Source organism: Acomys minous (assembly GCF_964271855.1).
Source record: "Acomys minous genome assembly, chromosome: 4".
Classification (NCBI taxonomy): Eukaryota; Metazoa; Chordata; class Mammalia; order Rodentia; family Muridae; genus Acomys; species Acomys minous.
The window spans coordinates 5739113-5756991 of record NC_140486.1 but is presented as its reverse complement, the minus strand read 5'-3'; positions in this window follow the sequence as shown (position 1 = coordinate 5756991).

The window sequence follows — 17879 nt, the reverse complement described above, 5'->3', positions numbered from 1 at the left end:
CACAGCCATCAAATACTTTAAATTTCTTTCAAGTAGGCAGAAGTATCAATTTATAAAATACAAACTTCCAGTGATCTATTTCTGTAAAAAAATTAATTTTCAGAGATGCATTTATTTTTATTACAGGAGGATTCACTTGCATGTATGTGTGTATGTGTGTATGTATGTATGTGTGTATGTATGTATACATGTATGTATGTGTAGTACATAAGTGCCTGGTGCCCATGGGGCACCTTGATGATCAGGAACAAGAAGAGTAGAGGTACATGTGGGAAGGGTTCGTCCTTGCTGTACTCTTGAGTAAAGAGGTGGCCGTAGGCGACTCCTGGGTTCCAAGCCTTTCTTTCTCTCTCCTTCCTGTCTCCAGTGAGGTTATCAGCTTCCTCTTCCCCATGCTCCTGCCACCATGGTATGCTGCCTTCCTATGGGGCCCCAATACGAACCCAAATAAACCATTCAAAGCGTCCTCCCTTTCCATCCACCTTATCCTGTGTTCAGTCATGGGATGGGAGAAATGACTCATACATGGTCCAGATTTCGAACAAACCTGGCTTTTCTCTGTTTTCTTGCTTGGTGTAGGATGGGGCCCCCAAACGCATCCCCCCCCACACACACTATAAGGATGGGCCTACCTTCTCAGACCACAGATGCACATGCCAATCAATCCTTAAGAGTCTCTGTATTGGCTTTCCAGATATTCGTTGGCCTAGTTGTCATGGGTGTCCCCTCAGGACCCAACTCCGCCTCTCAATCACACTGAGCATTCTGCCTGAGATGTGTGCGTGGGAGGAGACTGCTCCCCACCTGGTTCAGGTGGAGCCAAGGCTGACTGCAGGCAGGAGATACCTCAAGACGGGGGCCATGGCCTCGACACTGCTGGGCAGCTTGCAGGCTGAGAATGGCTTGGCAGGTGAATGCTGCTGACTGATTCAACAATGGGCAGCTCCTGTTTTCGAAGAAAAATTATATGAACATTGTACTGCTTTTTTAAAAAAATTCTATTTTGTAAGCTGCTCATGCTTCGATAAACAGCTAGCTCTACACCTGTGTCCATGCAACAGGAGTTAAGTCAGTGGCTCACATAAAGACAGGAAAGTAGGAGGACGTTGTTGGAACGAAGAAAGAGGTTCAGAGCCAGGTAGAGGTGGAAAACAGAGGGCAATAGGGGTTGAATATAATAAAAATACATCATAACACATGCGTGAAATTGCCAGTAAATAAATAAAATTTTTAAAAAAGAATTAAAACTGTTTCACTAGTAGTTGGCAAACAGCATTTCCCTCCATTATATTCGCTATGTTTTGAACTTCATGAACAGCATTGTGGAACAGTGGTTTTTTTGTTGTTGTTGTTTTGTTTTTGAGCTACGCAAACACTAAGATGATGTTTGCACGGTTGCCTCTTGGTCGTCTGAGAGGGAAACGCTCGCTCTGTGTCCCTGTGCAGAGCGGCATGTGAACCTCAGTTCTAGGCTGCTCACTGGGCAGTGCAGGGTTCAGCTGCCTGAAACATGAGGGGTTTACTAAGCCGAGAAGGGAACGGGAGAAAACAGGAGCTTCCTTAATTGCTTCTAACAAAGGCATGAGTGAAGGCCATTAGTGTGATTGGAACGTATCCAGGACATTAGGATCACTCAGAAATGCCACGAGCAGGCTCACCCCGCCTCCAAGTGCCCAATGCTCGACTCTAATGTCCCTTCTGAAAGACAGAGCTCCTCCAAGCCAGGTTATTGGCTCACCGTGACGACGGTAAATCTCTGGTGGCACTTCCAGCAGCACACATTGGGAGAGAGTTCTCAGAAATGACCAATAATTGACCTGCATGACCTGCCTGAGCACGGGAGGTCTAACGGACTCTGACATCAGGCACAGAATTATTTCCCAATAGGTACTTTGCATGTAATGCTGTTCAGCTCCTCATAAATGAGCAAAGCAGAGCTGAGCGGGAGAGGAGACTCCTCCTTGTCTCCCAGTGATAAATGAAATTGGGTTTTGACCAGTTGATGGAAAAAACTACCACTTATTATTTCTAAAATCAATGCTGAAATAATTAGATTTAGCAAATGGGAGTTCTTAGAAAAATGAAAAAGAAAGGTGTCTTTTAAAGGTCACCAAGGCAAATTCCTAGAGTTAATCTAGGATTCTGAGGTCAGAATTTGTAGGGTTTTGTGCGCCTTGACCTAGGACTTCAGCTTTGTGTGTCAGCACTGACAGTGATAAGTCACCCAGTAGCAAGCCAGCGTGCTGGTGACCTCACCAGTCCCTGGGCACTTGACTTGGAACTCCTGGGGCCTGGGCTCGGGCTCTGGCAGGACGGGAAGGCAGGGCTACACCGTGGCTCCCCTAGGCTGCTCTGCGTGGCTCCGTGGAAACTGCTGAATGGTGGCTGGGGGCTGAATGCCCCTCCATGCCATCTCTGCTTAACTCTACTGGCTACTTACTCACTGGGGACCACAGGCATTTCTTTTCATCTGGTCACTTTGTCTTCAGAAGCAACTGTGTGTGCTCAGGTTGATATAGCTGTAGACACCCTCCACTTTGAAGCTGCCTGTGTATGTCAGTTCCTTCTTGCCCCCTGTTTCCTGAAACCAGCAGGAGAAAAGCACTTGGTGAGCAAGATCAGGGCCCAGCTCCAGATCACCTGTGCCACCAACCTTTTCAGTAGCACTTCCTCTGTGTTTGATTAAAATGGGTTTGAGACTTGTTTGAGATTTTTTTTTTTTAGCCTGCTGTCTGCTGCATGTGCTAGCAACCCTGGACTTTGGCTTCACACAATGATGATGATGATGGTGGGGGTGGTGGTGATGATACAAGGTTCTTGGGTGTGAACGTTGTAAATGACAAGGTGTGTCATGCTCTCACAAAGTCGGGCATGGCTGCCAGTCCAAGCAGTGCTCTCTCAAGCCCAATTTCTATCTGGGTGAGAAATGAGCCCACAGACTCTACTCTTTATCCACAGCAGAAGATGACAACTGAAGCAGGCCCCACAGGTGAGGGGAGGGTTCCTCTTCCTGGCCCTTTGAAGCCCAGGGACACTTTGAGAGGCAAACCACAAGGAATGTGGGAGCTAAGAGACAGAGGCAGGCAGAGGAGGCTCATGAACCCTGTCCCCCAGTACCACCCCCGTCACTCTAAGCAACAAAGACAAGCCTAAAGACCAAGAGCCTCTTGACCCAGAGCAGGTCCTACGGGACTTTTCTCCCACAGGGCACCATGGTGCTTTCCAGAATCCTTGCCTGAGCTAAGAATCAGCACTGAGACTTTCCTCCTGGGCTCCTCTGCTGGTTAGAAATAGAAGAGACACCTGGTAGCCAGGAAGGGGCAGAGGCCTGAGGTAGGTAGGTACTCAAGTTGCTCAAAGGTGGGTTGTCAGGCACCAAGAACCCCAAAATAAAACCAAAAACCAAGCGTGAACATGAGACCCAGGAAGCAGAGCACTGGGTCTTCGGCTTAGGCGAGAGCCTTCTAACAGTAGCTGGTATGGACAGTGGTGACCTGGCTCCCCCTCCACCGCCCCCGGAAATAGCACTCTGGAGGCGTTCTGAGCCACAGAAGTGCCAAAGGTAGGGTGCTGTCACGCATCTACATGCTACAAGCTATTCATAGAACGCTACGGAGTCTGTGACCATGGAAGGCCCTAATTAAGTCTTCACTTCGGGCCGTGGGGTAGCTGATGGTCAGTGGACGCCTATTTTTAATCCCGTCTATTTTGACTGGGCTTTTGTTACCTTTATTCGCATGCAACTGGACCCAGGAGCCTGACAGCTTGGCACTTCTTAGGCTGGATTTGGAAACAAGACTTCAATCCATTTCTGTCTCTCCCTTTCCCTCTTGAAGTGCTAGGACATTTGAAAATGTGCTTATAAAAATGATCATTTGGCTTGGTATTTTGGTCTCTTCCTACTTTAAAAAAAGTGAATTAATCTTAATAATTGCAAAGAAATCATATGTGGAGCAGTCCTCGGAAGGGTAATTACTCAAGTGCAGTGGTTTTCATTAAAAAGTTAACATTTATCTTATTATAGTAATTACCTTATTGCAGTAAATTGGCAATATTTTCTTATTCCTTCGATGATATAGCACGATAAGATAAGTTCATGCAATAAGATGTGTTTGAACTTGTTAATGAGAATCATGAATTATTTTTTTTAACTTTGTTTTGGGAAGGCAACAAACAACGTACTTTATGTTTCTCTCTGTGTGACAACCTTAAATAGGAAGAAATAGCATCATCAGGCAATGCCCGTTCATCCCGAATCTCTGAATGTCCATCTTCCGAGATGCAGACACCACAGACCACCGTTTAATGTGTTGTTTAAGGGAATAACACCTTTTGTTCCTGAGCATGCTGTTTTCTATTTATGTTTTAGACGTGGTCTCACTATGTGGCTTTGTCTGTCCTGGAACTCTGCTCTCTCTGTAGAGCAGGCTGGCCTCAGACTTTCACTGATCTTCCTGATTCTGCCTCCTGAGTTCTGGGATCGCATGCATACCCCACCCTTCCTGGCAATGCTCTAAGAGTTGGGGAGACGAACCAAGGGACTGGTACAGATTGGCCCAGCTCTCTCTCTACCAGTAGGCTACATCTCCAGACCTTGACTCCTTACTTCAGAAAAGAGACTATCATTTCGTTTTGGGAGACAGACTCACTCATGCTGGCTTTAAACTCGCAGTCATCCCCCTGCCCCAGCTTCCCTAGTGCCATGACAGCAAACAGTAGCCAACCATGCCTTTCAGAGAATGGCATTTTACAAGAACCGTTGGGTTCCTGTCAACAGAAGCTCGCTGAGTTTTCAGTTAGCTCAGAAACGACTGAATTCACTCACTGTTTCATGGCCAGCCTCTTCAGCGTAGAGAAGCCTATGCGGTTCTTCAGAACCGGAGAGTCAGGGTTTGGGGACATGGCTCATGGGCAGTGCACTTGCTCTACCAGCGTGAGGACTGACTTTCAGATTGCTAGCACCTGAGTGAGAAGTGAGGTACAACATGGCACACCTGTGATCCCAGTGCTAGGAGTCAGAAAAGCAAGAGCTCTGCGCTTGATGGTTGGCCAATCATCAGTGCAATCATCAGACTTGAAATCAGTGAGGGAGCCTGTCTCAAAAGGTGGGAGGTGATTGAGGAAGACACCGGCACTGGTCTCTGGCCTCCTCCGCAGCACATGCACATCCGCATGCACGCCCATAGGTACGCGCATGCGTGCACACATACACAAATTACGAAGTCATAGAGTTAGCTGGTATAAGACTAGGACTGGAATCTGTCTCTTGAGAGCTTGTTGATCCACCGTGCTCTGGTCTGTCCCTCAAGAGATAAGCTGAATTGCAGCCACATGTGATCTCCCAAAGGTGGAACTATCACCCTTTTTCCTAGCCTGGGCCCCATGTAATAGAAGCTTCTGGAGAAAGCGCACTGCTCCAGGAGACTTCTCTCACCTGGAGTCAGCCAGAAAGATCTGTCAGTAAAAGTGCACAGCGACAGGAACACACAGCTTGAGGATGCTCTGGAAGGAGGGAGGCCATCAGAGGAGTCATCTTAAGGAGCAGAGAGGTCAGGCCAGCCCCTGTAAAGCACTTTCTCCAAAAGAACCCCTCCCCCCCTCACTCCCCCCCCCCCCAAGCTTGATGCCTCCAGTAGTGAGGCCTCATCTTACTTCTGGTCAGTACAGTGCAGGGGGGTTGGGGGATGGGGGTGTAGGGGGAGTGGGGGTGGGGTGGGGCGCACGGGGTTGGTGGTGGAGTGAGGCAGGGATTTTCCACACTGAGGATGTTCAAAGCCTCGAGGAAAGATTGATGAAAGGCTCTCTAACTGCATTCTCTGTAAACAACAACAAAAACAAAAACCCAAAACACCTGACCTGTAATCCACTTCTCGTCGCTCCCACTATTCCCGCATCACCCTGAACCCCCCACGGTCATGGCGGGACACTGTACTTCGCCACTCAGGCCACTGCAAGTGGGCTTTCTTATTTCTTTTGTGTTAGGGTAGAAGGATTTCTGAGAAGCGCCCCCCTCCCAGTGCCCATTATGAACAGTGCCCCAGACCTGCTTTTTCAAGCTCTCCCTATCGCCTCTGTTTCCTTAACCACTTTGTTCTTTCTGATACAATCTATTTGACTCTCAACATTTCAGTTTACAGCGAATCATGAATCATCAGGGAGACAGAAGAATCAAAATAACTTTTTTCTCCCATCCCTTACCTGCCTATCAAGATGGCTTTGGCGGAACAGTAGCCGTGGGATAAGGCTTATACACAGAGAAGAAGTTAAGAGTGATGATTTATTTTCCAAGAACTGGGTGATTTATAAGAGAGAATTTTTCTTTTCATATCGAGTTCTTCATCTGCTCCATAATATTTTCTCCAAATAGATAGTGTAAGAGAAAAATACAGCACATTATTATCTTAAAATATACCTCATCAATAAAGTAAAAATATATTCTACAAATTAGAAATGTCTAAGAGCAGAATTAATGCTGACCCTGAGAAAATCCTTGATTTTTGGAAATAGCCAAGCTCAGTTTTGAGAGATGGCGTTCAGGGTTTGAGTGGCTCCCCCTCACTTCTTGTTCAAGCACAGTTTCGCTGGTATTTCTTTTATGAGGAACTGTTCAGATCAGTGGGATTTCACTTTAGTCTAATGACATTTGCAAGACCAGATTATCCCCAGGTGGCAGGCAGGCGTGAGTTTTGGAGGACTCTCTTCAGCCTCTTGGGGCGTACCACCTACTTGCCTGTCAAACGCCACCTAGCTCTGCACACAGACACCCTCTGACTTCCCAGCACCCAGTCCTCCTTGCGTTCTCCTGAGGGCTGGCTGGCCAAAGCTCCCCGTCTTACACGATGCCTGGAAACAGCCATTCTTGAGGACCAGAGAGCGATGGACCCCACCAGCGGGAACAGGGACCTGGCCTGAGACAAGGCCACGTGAGACTGTCTAACTTACTGGCAGAGAACGCTGTATCCTCAGGAGTGGAGTCCTCCCCAGTCAGGGCCGTGGGAGGACTTGCCTAGTGAGTTAAAAGCCTTCCAGGACTCCCTAAGGCCGTGGCTTATCCTTCCAAACACAAAGGGGCCAAAGTTGCTCAGAACTTAGCATCTGCCCACAACAAGGGCTAGAAGGAGCGAAGGTAAAAACAGCAGGAAGTGGAACAAGAACGGCTTCTGGTGAGGAAATGTGGGATCACTTTCTCAAACACTCGGCTTGGACACTGCTAAATGTCTCGGGATGTGCAGGTAGCTATCAGAGAAGAGGAAATGGAGGACGGTGCACTAATTGGGATGGAGGCATCTTCTCAGATGCCAGGCCCCTTCATAAGGCCCAGGCCGTCCCAGGACTGTCCTCCCAGTCTGTTTCTTAGCCACGACCACAGCCGGCCTAACTCAACCTACTTCACAATGAGTGGTGCTGTTGAGGCAAATACTCCTGTGGGAGAGGGGTAGGACACCTGTTGGCGTTTACTACACCTGCTGAGAGAGGGGTAGGACACCTGTTGGCGTTTACTACACCTGCTGGGAGAGGGGTAGGACACCTGTTGGCGTTTACTACACCTGCTGAGAGAGGGGTAGGACACCTGTTAGGCTTGCTACACCTGCTGGGAGGTGGGGCCACTGCAGCCCTGGGAAGAGCCTGCCTCTCACATGCATATGTTTTTTTTTCTAGTGGAAAGTTGATGTCTAGGAGGGAGCAGCTACTACTCAGGGAGCCTTGCAAGAAGGCTGAGCAGCTCGGTTGCAAGGCCAGACGCTTTTTTCCTGTTTCCTGTTGTTGTTGTAAACGCTAGAATCTGTGCTGCTGTAAAACACGTGTACGAGGAAGGAATACACGCCAGCTCCAGAAGACACGTGTACGAGGAAGGAATACACGCCAGCTCCAGAAGGTGTGTGTGCTGGCCAGTTTCTGTCAGCATGACACAGATGAACCGACTTGGAAATAGGGGACTTCAACAGAGGAGTTGCCTCCAGCGAAGGTCACTGCCTGTGGGCATGTCTGGGGGGCATGTCCTTATTTGCTAATTGATGTAAGAAGACCCAAGCTGCTGTGGGTGGTGCCATCATGAGACCGGCGGGCCTGGGCAAGCAACCTTCCTCCATGAGCCTGTCCTGCTCTTGCCTGGGTGTCTGCCTTGCCTTTCACTGATGGAGGACTTTGATTGAGACGTGTAAAGCAAACAAACCCGTTCCTTGCCCACATTTGTCTTGGTCAGGGTTTCATCAGCCACAGGAAGGAAACTGGGGCTGTCTGGGTGGGCTGTGTGTGCCCTGTCGTAGCTGTGCCTGGTGCCAGCTCCCCTGCTTGTATATTACCTTACTCACCGCAGCATTAACAGAGAGAAAATGCTCACACAGGTCAGTGTTTCTCACTGACTCTTCCCAAACAACGTATGTCCATTCTAATCAACCTCACAACATATTCAGGGAATAAAAAGCCATCCAGCTGCCCAGCTGCCCCATACAGAGCAGCTACAGCAGCTGTACTAATGTCCCAGGAATAGTTTACTTTTAATAACTTATGCTTCCCAAATTTGTTTTGTTTGTGGTTGTGTGTGTGTGTGTGTGTGTGTGTGTGTGTGTGTGTGTGTGTGAATCTTAGTGACTTGTGTCTTTTGCTGTACCCAGGGAGTCAGGACTCATTAAGTATGATATTTAATAGATGGTAGAATATAGTTCAAGATCCATTCACAGTAAGACTAAATAAAAGCACGGGTGGGGGGGGGGCGCAAAATTGATCTGCCTGCAACCCAGAAGTCATTGTAGGATCCCACAGGGTCTCCATCACAGCAGCGTGGTGGCGGCATGATATTACAGACAGTCACGTCTTCCTACCACTGACTTGCTTCTTCTAATGTTGGCTTCCCTTCTATATGTGTAAGGCAATTCTCTGCTAACTGGGTCTAACCTGGGGCAATTCTCTGCTGACTGGGTCTAACCTGGGGCAATTCTCTGCTGACTAGGTCTAACCTGGGGCAATTCTCTGCTGACTGGGTCTAACCTGGGGCAATTCTCTGCTGACAGGGTCTAACTTGGGGCAATTCTCTGCTGACTGGGTCTAACCTGGGGCAATTCTCTGCTGACTGGGTCTAACCTGGGGCAATTCTCTGCTGACAGGGTCTACCCCGGGGCAATTCTCTGCTGACTGGGTCTAACCTGGGGCAATTCTCTGCTGACTGGGTCTAACCTGGGGCAATTCTCTGCTGACTAGGTCTAACCTGGGGCAATTCTCTGCTGACTGGGTCTAACCTGGGGTAATTCTCTGCTGACTGGGTCTAACCTGGGCATTTGAGCAAAGATATGTGAGCTTAGGCTGTGTAGGGAGGAAAGACAAAGAAAGACATGTGCTTGAAGGGCTTGAGCTGGGCTCTTTATCTGACAAGTTAAAGGCATTTTCTAGAGAGGGCCCCTTGTTTGATATATTATGTGGTCTTATAATTTTTCCCATTTTAAACCAGAAGGGACAGAGGCAGTACCTATCAGCTGGGTATGCCTGCCAGTCCGACTGTGTGTTGGCAGTACTCTGTCACTGGCAGTGTGAGGCCACATGACCCTACACACAGTGACCTTCATGGCATTTGTTTTTTAGGCTTCTTTTGTTGGCACCCTCTGCCTTCCTGTCACTCCTCCACATGGTCACTCAGTGGTGTCCTAGTTCAATGACCCATTATGTCCCTTGGTGCATAAGGGCTCCCAGTGTTCTCAGAACTCTCCAGCTGCACAAAGCTGCTTAGCAGGTCTTCCTGGGCTGCCCAACCTAGGTGTCCCGGGAGCAGCTTCCAGTTCACTTAGCCAAGGGAATTTTGAGTATCCATAGCAATGGATCTGCCCACTGCCTGGGCTCAGCTACTTCCCAGAAACACCCTTAAGATGGACGTCCTTGTGGAAGTAGGAGGGGCAGCTTCTACAGTGATGTGTCAAGGGTTTTTTTTTTTTTTGCTGGACGTTGGGGCTGATTGCCTGGAAACTGCCACATCTTCCAAGCCCTTCTGGTCCCTAGGCACATGTGTGTGTTCTTGTGTGTACACATTCACACTGATGTGTGTTCTTGTGTGTACACATTCTTCACACTGAGATGTGCACACACTTCTAGCTCCTCACATGAGGCCTTGTCTTCTGTAGGACACTCACATCACGTGGAGAGGAAGCAAAGGCAGACACACTTTCAGCCTTCCTTCATGGCCTGTGGCTCATGTCAGGGACCTCATGTGTCCTTGTCTAAGATCTAACTTCCCACTTTCCTGTGGAAGGAAGCACTAACACAGACGCCAACACCACAAGCTGCAGTCACTTCTCAGTGTCATTAGCCTCCAAGATTTCTTAAGTTCAAGTTTCTGTATCACCACCTTAAAAATATACATTTATCATATGTTTGTGTGCACTCATGTCTGCACATGCACACATATGTGTGTGTATATGTCTGCATTTACTTGTGTATGTATCTGTGTGTATATGTGTATATCCATGTTTGGGTTTCTATGTGTAAATATAGGCACATATGCATTTTTCTGCAGCATATTCATATATGCAAGTCCATGCAATTATGTGTATAGATTTACATTAAGATTACATGTATATGTATGTTTATTATGTGCATATTTGTGTATATATGTGTATGTGTGTATGTATTAAGCGTATATTTTCTATATGTGTGTTCATATGTATAAATGTCATGTACATGTTAGTTGTTAATGTATATACATGCACATATAAAAGTATATGTACATATGTGGGCATCAATGCATATATATATATGAGCATTTATTTGTATATATACATGCATATACAAGTGTAAGTGTGTTTGTGTATGAGTGCACATGTGCATATCTGTTTTCAGTGGGTCTGCTTCTCTTATTCAACTCCGCCTGAGAGACCAGGACTTGTTGACGTCAGGATACCATTGCAAATGCTCTCTTCTTTCCTTTTACGAGGCCTGGCCTCTGTTTTCTCCCTAAAGAACCCAACTCATTTCCCAGGCACCTTATAGAGAATGACTACCTCATCTCTGGTACCCTTGCTCTTTGAAGGACTCGTCACTTCAAAGTGATGATAACTTTCCTTGGTTTTCTTAATTATTTGCCTCTCACTGTCCTTTGGATCCGAGTGTCCTGGTGAAGTATAACTTATGTATTTCAGACACATCATCTGATAGGATGCTTAACACACAGGAAGCAAAGTATTCACCCAGCGAGGGCAGAGTATAAGAGAGCGGTGACAATGGATAAGTGGTTGAGCAGCTGTTGAGGTGGCAAAAGTAACACTTAAGGGTACCGGACAGGTTGGCACTGCGTCTTACTGGATAAGGTTCAGAAGATCACAGTTTTCTTAGCAGATAGAGGCATTGTACATCAGTTTCTAGTTTGGGAAATTTTAATTTAAGAAACGATTTGTAGAACACTTAGGACCCCATGGGGATACTGCAGATTATTTCCAGTCTCCATCCTAACTCACCCTTGCTTTTTTTTTTTTAACATGTTCCCTGCCACTCTGGATAGTTGGGAAAACAGCTTTGTGTTCACCTGTTGTAAGACAATGCCTCTCCCCTGGGAAGGTCACCCGCTTGTCATGTTCACCCAGTTATCGGAGGCACACTGCCTTCCAGCACGCACAGCGCCAGTTTTCCTGTTTGCATAACAAGCCCGCCTCGTTTGTGAACACTTCTTTGCTACCAACCATTCTGGAAGATGCTGTGGCAGAGTCACGGTGGTCTATATGGATCGTAGAAAAGTCATAATTCTCTGTATTATGCATTTTATTCAGTAGATTTTTATCATTTTCCATTAAATTGAAACAAACATACTCCAAAACCATAAATATTCTTGCAGCATTCTTTCTAGCTTCTGTCTAACTGAAGAAATGCCTATGGCTTTGCTCTACTTTCCAGGGCCTAACTAGATATTGCAAATGTATTTTGTACCTGATACATGTTCACTGAGACAATGAAAAAAAATTCACTTCCTTCTTCAATTATTTGAGACATAGACCAAGTGTTTATAAATGGTAAGCGTGTGAGGACTAAAAGTAAATAACTCCCAAAATATGTTACTAATTTTAAAAGTTAAGGTAAAGGGAAAAATCTTTCCCATTTATTTCCATTTTATGTGTATGGCTGCACCACTGTGAGTACAGTGCCCCGTGAGGCCTGAAGATGGCGCTCTATGCCCTGGGACTGGAGTTACAGATGGTTGTGAGCCCCCATGTGGGTCCTCTGGAAAAGCAACCAGCGCTCTTAACCACTGAGGCATCTTGCAGGCTCAAGTTTAAGGTAGATAATGAAACATGTCCAGGCAGGCTAAACTTTTGCATCTGAACAGGATGGGAGATTGCCTGGCATCTGAGTTAGCCCTCCTCTCTGATTGCCCGGTACCCGGCCGTTCTTCTCTGCGCAGCCTTTCTGAGGGAACGGACACCAGAGTATTTAAAGGCATGGTGACTGTGTGAAATCACATGTTTATAGTTCGGGTGGCTTCCTTGTGGCCCGATCTCTCCATCTCGGAGCGCCCGTCTTCCTCTTTGTCTGATGCATCCTGCCTGCCGTAGTCATGGACTGTGCCCTCAATAAATATTTGATATGGACGCTAAGTAATGAATGAGAAAATCCACCTTCCCTTCACGGCTGTAGCATGGTAACGTGTCAATACTACCGAAGCTTACAGGACCCTGACCTGCTCATGATGAGGAAGCTGGGAAGGAGATCGAGCCTCTGAGCTGAGCTGTATCTCCTGGGAAGAGAAAGACGTTATCGTTATCTCAGGCCTGTTTTCTGGTGTTGAGAGAAAGTCTGGTTTTCTATTTGACGTGGAGAGAAATCAGGCAGGCTGGCAGGACCCAGCCAAAGCCTGGACACAAAGGCCAAGCCAGGCAAGGGGTACGCCTGGCCAGCAGGGGGCGCTCCCCCTGAAGAAGCCGTGGTTGCTAGGCAGCATTCTGAGGGGGGCTGTTAGTTTGATACCCTGAGCCTGACATGAGCAAAGCTGATGCCCCAAGTAGCTCATTTGCTATTTGCTTGGGGACGCGTTAGTATTCGGGTTGTATTAATAGTCACAAGCACGGGATCCAAAGACTCCCTTTGATTTGTGGATAATTTTGGCAACACCAGACATATTTTCACCCAACCCCCTGTTTCACAGCAATGCAGACTGACCAGGAAAATTTACCCAGCTTCAAGAGAACTGTATGTAATTCCCGTTGCCGTAAGGATCTATGCAAAAAAATTGTTTTTCTGGGAAAAAATCAAATTTAGTTTCTTTTTTATTTTTATTTTTTTCTTTTTTCTCTTTACAAAACAATTCAAAGCTGGAGACTAGGGCCATGCATGCATCCTTTATGGGAGACGCAGAATTTTTGAAGCTTATGAAAATAAGGAGCCCTTGAACACGGCCACTGTATTTCAGCTGTGGAAAGTACCTAATAAGCACGAACTGGAGATGTTTTTCATAATATTTTTATCTTTATGGTGAGTGACAGTGATGGCATGTCCAAAGAAAGTGTGAAAGTGGTGGGATGTCAGGGAGAAGTCTCTCTTTGTCAGAGGAAGCGTCTCAGGCGCTTGCATTAGACCTGTTATGATGTCAATGCAAATGCGAGTGCCATTACCGTCGGTCGGCGTGAGACGTCTCCCCTTGCTCTTGTCAGTTTCAATTAGATGCTTGATGTTACCATAACGCAGTGTCTTCCCCTCCCCCACACTTAATGTACTGAAATCAGAAAGTTTCCACTTTAAGAACAGTGCTATTTCCTAATGGCACTCCACAATGAACCCGTATTAAAAAGTAATACATTTTCCATATAGAAAGGAATATAAAGTAAGTTCCATAAAAGTACACCACACTTAGATTTTAAAGTATATAACATTAAATATATTAAAAGCACATTGTGTCATGCTATATATATTAAATACCATGAAAAAAAAGCCGGCTTTGCAATTTATTTTAAGTACACGGGAACTGCATTTAATAAAATGTTTAAAATATAATTTATTACTGTAACAATTTATTAATAATGATAACTAAACGCTATTGAAGGGGTTATTCATGAAAGAATGGTTTGTCAAAGGGAAAGATTTTTCTACTGGAAAGATAAGGGCAATAGTCAGAAAGGTGCACGTTTTGCCCTGCGTGGTAATTTAACAATTCTAAAAGAAGCAAGCGCATTAAAAAACCTTTCCCATAACCGCATTTTTTACAAAGCCCTGACATTGGTGGAATCTTGCTCCATACATAAACCTATCATTTACTGCACTGATGCCCCTCTGCCTGCAAAGAGCGGCCCAGATAACGTCACTTGTCTTCACGGTGAGCGCCATTTCCTGATGTGAGTGATCGTTGGCATTGGAGCCAAGGTGTAAATATTTTACATATTGCATAACATAAACAGCATTACACTTCCTCCTCCGGGAGTGTGGTTGCGTGCGGAGCGTTTGTCAGTGCCTGGAGCTCAAAGCCAGGGTATGGATGTCAGATCTGGAACATGTCACTTTAGCTTGCATCTTGTATTTATTCCACGCAGGCTGGTCTATATAAAGCACCGTAAGCTGCGTGCACCATACACAGAAGGTGATTTGTGTCAGACAAATGACAGACCCATGCTCCAGAGCCAGGCAGATTCTCCATGCATTAAAAGAGGCTTTTAAAAAACCAGAGAGAAATAGCACATATATTGACAAACATATTCTCAGGCTGTTTAAAAAAAACAACAACAAATGTTCATAACAGAGAAAGGCCATGGTGAGCATTCTCCTGCAGGTGAACTGGAGCTGGCTAGCACACTCCGGGACAGAGACAGTTGTCATGTGAACAATGGGTGACGTTCTTCGCCGACCACTTTGTTTGCTGGAGAGTTCCTGGCAGTGACTAACGCATCTCCACAGACGTGTTCTACAGGATGCTCAGGTCAGGCCCAAATGGTGCTCTTGTGCCGAAAGAGATGTGAACATTTCATACCCCGTGGTTGTTCTTCTTCGCAACTCTCAGTGGTGGCGCCATGTGTGAGAGAGGACACAGAGGCACTGAGAGAAGCCTCAAAGCAGCTGGGTGGCGTCAGAGCGGCCGCCAGGTTGGCAGCTTGCTTGACTGGGCTTTGCAGGGGTGTACATCAGCACCTATGGCGAGAGGAGAGGAGGCCCCCGCACCAGGAAGCACCGACTCTGGCCCCTGCTAGTGCAAGAAGGGCAGGTGTGCCATGCTCTCAGTCCGCAGGGTGGAGAAGCCTCTCACTCCAGAGCAAGGATGGTGTCCAGAGAGAAACTCCAGATCTGAGTAGGTTTGTTGGATCCCTGGAGCAGGGTGGGGCCTTAATGTGAAAAAAAATGATATGACATAAATTTGAACAATATTCTCACCCATGGAATTTTTTGGTATTAAAAATATTTATTCGTTTTGTTTAAGACGGGGTCTCAGTAAGTTGATCAAGCTTGCGTATACTCCCTATGTAACCCAGGCTACCCTGGAACTCTTGAGAATTCTTCTGCCTCAGTCTCCAAGTCCTGGGATTACAAACACATATTGCCACATTCAGGTCACTGAATTTTTTTAAATTAAAAATTACATTTATTTACATCTATCTATCTATCCATCTATCTGTGTATCTATCTATCTACCTACCTACCTATTTGTGTTTTTCTGTCTGTCTCTTTGTCTGTCTGTGTACAGGCCAGGGAATGCATGTGATGATCATAAGGACAATTTTCATGAGTTGTACCAGGGATAAACTCAGGCCTGTTGGCTTAGCAGTTCTTACCTTGGACTCACTGAGCACTTTCACCAGCCCCTATGGGACTGTTTTCTACCTTTCACTAACAAGTCAGTAAAAGGGTAAGTGAACCCTAATACACACCAGAATGCTATTGGTGATGAAGAGAAGAGTTGTGGCTGGAGAGATGGCTCCCTGAGGAGGAGGACTCGTTTTGCAAGCACAACAGCCTGAGTTTGGATCCCTAATACTCAGATGGAGAGTCCAGTGTGGCCATGCACGCCTACAACTATGAAGAAAGGAGAGGCATTAGGCCTTGCTGGGTAGCCAGACTAGCTCAAAACAAGCAAATCCCAGGCTCAGTGAGAGAGCCTGCATCAGGTGAGAGAGCCTGCATTAGGTGAGTAAGGCAGACAGCAGTAGAGGGAGACACCAGATGGGCTCTTTTGGCCCTTTCAGGGGCATGAGTGGGTATGCACACCTGTTCACACATGTACTCGGAATGTAGCTGAGACACGCCACAACTCAGATGGTCGGCCTATTGAAGCTCCTAACACACATGTGCCTGACTCTGAGGCAGCTGCAGCAGCAGACAGGGCAGTGAGGAGTCACAGCTGGCTCCCTGCAGCTCCCTGCACAACTTGAAGGCAGCTCCACTGGAGATGCTCTTCTTCTGGGCAATCATCCACTAACTTCTTAACCTGGGAGGGGGAGGGGCTTGCAGAGCTTGTAACTCTCTGAGCCTAGTAGTTTCCTGAGCATCCAGAGCTATGTTTGAATTCAGAGGAAACAGCTACACAGGGAACAAATAGACAAAGCCAGTGAGAATACTCCAGCCCAGCCACAGGACAAGGAGAGGCCACAGGACACGGCCACACCTGAATGCTGTTCTTAGGGTCTTTACTGTCACTCACTGCTGTCCATGTGCTAGTCAAAGGCATTTTATTCACTTATAGATTATTTATTTTTGGCTGCCTATAAAATTCCATTTAAGTTTATTGTTTGTTTTTTTTAAATGTTGTTTGTAGGACCAGAATCCAGGAGCCCTCCCCACTCTGCTCTCAAGAGTTATGCAACAATGGTGACAATGTTATCAGCACTCCCCCAGGACAGGTGAGGAGGCCGCGGGAGGTGAGGGAGGCCAACTGCTGCTCTCTGCAAGACAGGAGAGAGAAACTATGTTCAGTCTGACATGGATGACACACAGCTGTGTGAACCAATGCTGGTACAACACACAGACACACACACACACAGAGACAGAGAGACATACAGACAGACACAGAAACAAGAAGAGAGAGACAGAGAGAGAGGGAGGGACAGAGGGAGGGAGGGGGAGAGAAATATATATATATATATATATATATATATATATATATATATATATATATATATATAGAGAGAGAGAGAGAGAGAGAGAGAGAGAGAGAGAGAGGGAGAGAGAGAGACTCCAGACCCCGGTGAGTAAGGATGGAACACTGACACTACTGATGGTCCAGAGCCAGATCTCAAAGGAAGGGAGAGAGGAATCCAAAAAAGAGAAAGACAAGGGGAAAGAAAAGAGGGAAATGTAGATATAGAAACGGGAGGTTTGTCCTACAAGAAGAACATTATGATGGGCAGATTTGGGCCCAGGGGTCCTGCTCAAACTATGGCACCAGCCAAGAACAATACGTGCAGTAAACATCGAACCTCTACCCAGATCTAGCCAATGGGCCGGACATTCTCCACAGTTGAGTGGAGAGCAGGGACTGACTTTCACACGAACTCTGGTGCCCCATATTTGACCACGTCCCCTGGATGGGGAGGCCTGTTGGCACTCAGAGGAAGGATAGCAGGCTACCAAGAAGAGACTTGATACCCTATGAGCATATATAGGGGGAGGAAGTCCCCCTCAGTCACAGTCATAGGGGAGGGGAGTAAGGGGAAAATGGGAAGGAGGGAGGAATGGGAGGATACAAGGGATGGGATAACAATTGAGATGTAATATGAATAAATCAATAAAATTTAAAAAAATAAAAGAAAGGGGAGGTTTGTGTGTGTTTGTGTGTGTGTATGTGTGTGTGTGTGTGTGTGTATGTGTACCTGTGTGTGTACATCTATGTGTGTGCATGTGCCTATGCACACATATGTGCTGGTGCATGTGTGTATGAGTGTGTCTGGGAGATAAGAGTCAAACTCTCTGGTGTTCTCAGAAGCCATGTA